General features: G+C 43.4%; 1 non-coding gene across 1 annotated transcript; it reads right to left on the bottom strand.

Annotated features, from left to right (window-relative positions):
* Window positions 1–4,020: 4,020 nt before the first annotated feature.
* TRNAL-UAG (transfer RNA leucine (anticodon UAG)) lies at window positions 4,021–4,102 on the bottom strand. The gene has a single exon. It is a non-coding gene; the product is annotated as a tRNA-Leu (tRNA).
* Between the last annotated feature and the right edge of the window lie 570 nt (window positions 4,103–4,672).

The following is a 4,672-nucleotide window of genomic DNA, read 5'->3' as shown; positions in this document are numbered from 1 at the left end:
ACAACCATTAAGATGACTTACACAAATTACAGGAAAGCAGACTGGCCAGCCTTCACACAGTGCATGGAAACAAAGCTTGAACATTTCAGTATAGGTGACTCCCCATCCTTAGATCATACACTCCTACACTTCACCAACATTTTCCAACCAAGCAAAATAAAACACACACCACAAAGGCATAGAAAGGAATATAACCAAAACTTCTTCTCTCAAGCTACACACTTCATAAGACTAAGAAACCAGCGCACACAAATCCACTCACCATCAGCACAATGAACCACAAGACCCATGCAACTAACTCTGGCGAAGGTTAAAGAAAATCCAGACTTAACACACCAATCCTGACCTTACTCCTGAAGTATTCCAGACCCATTATAGTGAAATCACTTTTCCTAAAGAATATCCAAACTTGCTCATGAGACACTACTCATGAGTAACCACAAACCAACCTTACACATGAAAAAGTAGTCATTAAAAGCCTACACAAAATCCACCCAGAAACATGTACCCATCCACTCTTCACACCTGCTGATACAAACAATGCAATTAGAACATCAAATTACTCCTTTGCTGCAGGTAAGGACAACATGTCAAACGTTCTCATAACACACTATGGTCCTTTTACAATGCAAGCACTTATAGATACCTTTAACCACTCTCGGCTACACAGCAAACTTCCCACCATCTAGAAACATGCCAACATGATACCCATCATAAGCCCTACAATCCACCAAACCCTTCCTCGTTCTACCGCCCTGTATCACTTCTATCCTCAGTATACAAACTGCGAAGAACTGATCCACAAAAGAATCAACAACGCATTCCACTCTCACCCACAGAACATGTCATCAGACCCAACCCATCCATTACACACTGACCTTACACTATATATCCCAGATGACTTCAACCATACAAGGTACTCCTCCCACACATTAATAGTGGTAAGCACTCGCTGTAGTCTCTGACACATCCTCACACAAAAGATATTTGACACCACTCCACAATAATGAAAAAAAGGCTTGGTTAGTTTCATAATCGGTCGTCATGAAGAGTCATTTACAATGGCTTCACCTCTGAAATGCTTAAACTTTGCAATAGAGTCCCCCAGAGAACTGTTCTTTTTCCCATCCGTATTCAAACTCTTCCTGCACGACCTCCTACTACCTCTAGCAAGCCACATCACAGAACCCTGACACCTCAGTAGCAACATCAAACGTGGAACACTACATTACACAACTGGATCAATGGCTCGTCCAGAACAGAAGGTCTGTATCTCCACATAAGTCTTCAATCAATCTTTAAGCCAAGGCAGATAAGATCCAGCTTACATCATCAGTCACCTTGAGAATAAGTCCCAATGAACAAAACACCAACAATTCAAGGCATCGCATACAACACACACATGACATTCACTCCCTACACTGTCAACACAAAAGCAGCACACAATCTAAATAACATCAGAACATTAACTGGTGCCGGATTAGGTAAAGAGAAATGATCCCCTAACATCTATATACAATTCACCCGCTACACAATAAGTCTCACTTACCTGGTCTTCCGTTCTCTCAAAAGCACATATAAACAAAGCTGCAAGCCACTCAAACAGTGCGCTAAGAACAATTACTCGCCGCTGCCTAGCATCCATAAACATACGACACCTATGCAGTGAAAAAGATCCTCCCGATACAATTCCACCTCATCACATTTGCCGCTCAGTCCTCAGCAACAAACATAATGTTTCTGATCTGTTATCACAAACATCCTCTAAAGGACCCAATGGGCTGTTATTGTTTGCATTACCATAACAGCAGTGTATTACTCAGGAACGAAAAGGAGGGAGAAACTTTCTTTCGTACAATCCCGATCTTATCGAATGGAGAGGAAACGGCAGTGTATGGAATGTTTGGCACCGACGTAGCAGGAATGAAGCGCATTAAACAGTAGTATGTACAGAAACGATAAACGTTTAGCAGCGGTGCAGGAAATACAAACTTCATGTTTAGCAAATGGTGCAGTGAACATGACACGTGTGGCAGGGATGTATTATAAGCTCTCATATGTCTGGCAGCAGAGCTCGACGCTATTAAGACCAATATAACATTCACGTGCCCGCCAACCATTACCCTGCGATAACTCGTAGTGGGAAGAATGACGGGAGTGTGACGGATCTTGTGTGGTCAGGAAGGAGTGAGTGGCTTACATTATCATCATCCTGATGTGCGCATCAGCAGGGGCGCCTTTCACGGCCATGTAAATACCTCAGGTCAACATGACAGTTGACGTCAATATCTATGTATATACTTCTCTAAATCTAGTTCATGGATTGACATCATGGATTTCTTCCACTAACAAAATATGCATAACTTTATGACAACTTGTTCGTTTTGTGTCGAAGAATTTATGAACATGAATAATAGATTAAGCAACGTTTCAGCTGGTATGTGTACACTTCGCAACTCATGGTGTTGGGAAAGTCCAATGATCTTCGACAGGATAATGAAATAGAAAGCTATTGATTATCAAGATGACTTACATTCACATAAGCTACAGTTTATATCTGAGTTTTTCTCTTTTCCCTGCACCCCCCTCCTGAGTGTGAGCACCGAACACAATCACTGACCTCATCCTCACCAACACTTGACTCCATCTTCTACTCACAGCGTTTAACACACGGCTCCTTCATACTTTCCCTTCTCACACTCATCCTGGCCACACACCTCTCGCTCACACTAACCCACTGTCACTCCACTTTTCCACAGTCGTCTTCATAATCATGTCTTCTGCAGCCACTGTCCACACACCTCCCCACCTCCATTCCTCCCTTCCCAGTCGGTTTCTTCTCACCCTCACTGTGTGTGTGTGTGTGTGTGTGTGTGTGTGTGTGTGTGTGTGTGTGTGTGTGTTTTTGTGTGTCCCTGGTGTAGAAAGAAAGTGACCCTTAAACATTTTATTACTGCTATAAACCTGGCATTTCAGTGTTGCTCAACTAAACGTAATTTGTACGAGGACAGTCTGAGAAGTTGGATTTTTCACAGAAATTGTGATCAGATTAGGAATAGAAATGTAAATCGTCACATAACCAGTGGTTGGCTGTCCAAAGATTCATAAAAGCACGAGGGAAGTCACCTGGGACTTACAGCTGTTACAAAGGCAAAACTCAACATGAAAACAACATTACAAGTTCTTGTTGTAAGGCTGAGCAGTTCCACCTATGTGGTGTAGTTGATGGATCTATAACACAAGGCTGTCATTTTAAGTCTATAAGATAATCATATTTGCTGACGTTTCATATATTTCATAATTTTCTCTAAATTACCTTAAGTATCTAACTAACTCTATGTTATGGATACCAAGATCACCGTTGTAATCTGATGTATTGGATTTTGTCGGTCAGAGGTAAGAGACTGTGTCCCAGGCAACACATTAGACAATAAGGATAAAGTGATGGAACAGAAGAATCTAATTAGATCATGAAATACACGAGAAGTGAACAACAGGTGGGATGTCTGCCTGGCTGTGTCTTCCTATCTAATCTTTTTTTGTGTGTGTATGCGTGTGTGTTTGTGTTACATGTTTATCTACCGTGTGTGTGTTGCATGTCGTGTGGTCAAATCTCCACATATATACTGAACTTAGCCAGTGTTACATTGTTAATGTCCCACTATCCTCACCCTCTCATTATAACCAATATTCAGTGGAGGTCATCAAGATTTATGTGATAAGTGTATCGCCAGAATCCTTACAATCTGACATAAGAATACCATGGTATGAGACCCTTGACCATGATGGTAGACAGGTAATGGTGGCGAACATTTTCTCGTGTCACATCTCCACACCAGACGAGGTCATGTGTCCCGCACGTAGATCCAGTGAGTTCCAAGACCTGACTATATTCGGCCAGCCGGTAACAATGTCCCTCCGGAACGAGTGGGGCGAGTGATATAGTCCTTCCTCCCACAAGAGGCCGACCCAGGCCTCACTCACCCTGTATCTGAAGTCCATAGTGACCACAAAACTTCCTGGCAGCGGTGGGATTCGAACCCACGCCTCTTGAGAGACTGGAGCCTAAATCCAGCGCCTTAGACCGCTCGGCCACGCTACCCTGATTGTTGTAAGAAGGAGGAAATGGGATACAACTGATCTAAGATGCCATGTTTACCGTTGATGGTAGACGTGTATTCATGGGTCAGTATATTGTGTCAGAAAGACTTAGTGGCTAACGTGGCCGCTGGTGGAGCTAGATACCATGTCATTAAGGCTTGATTCCCCTGTAAGATCACCATCTGATTCCCTCCCCGGCTTGGCCTGGGGCGTGAATCTTTTTTTATGTTGTGATACTTAAATTGGTTCTCTTCATCAGCTAAAATAAATGAAAGATCTTGTTTTTGCGATTTATTTTGCTCTGTATTTCAGGAACAGAAATACAACAAGGAGAGGGTGTCCACGCCTTGCTCTAGCTGCTGTGACTTTGGAAAACCATCCTGCATGGTTCAACGCCCACCATCCTGCATGGCTCAACGCCCACTATCCTGCATGGCTCAACGCCCACCATCCTGCATGGCTCAACGCCCACTATCCTGCATGGCTCAACGCCCACCATCCAGCTTGGCTCAACGCCCACCATCCAGCTTGGCTCAACGCCCAACATCCTGCATGGCTCAACGCCCACTAT

The sequence above is a fragment of the Panulirus ornatus genome, chromosome 38 (assembly GCF_036320965.1).
Source record: "Panulirus ornatus isolate Po-2019 chromosome 38, ASM3632096v1, whole genome shotgun sequence".
Lineage (NCBI taxonomy): Eukaryota > Metazoa > Arthropoda > Malacostraca > Decapoda > Palinuridae > Panulirus > Panulirus ornatus.
The sequence above is the reverse complement of the archived record's forward strand: the minus strand, read 5'-3'. Positions and strand labels throughout refer to the sequence as shown.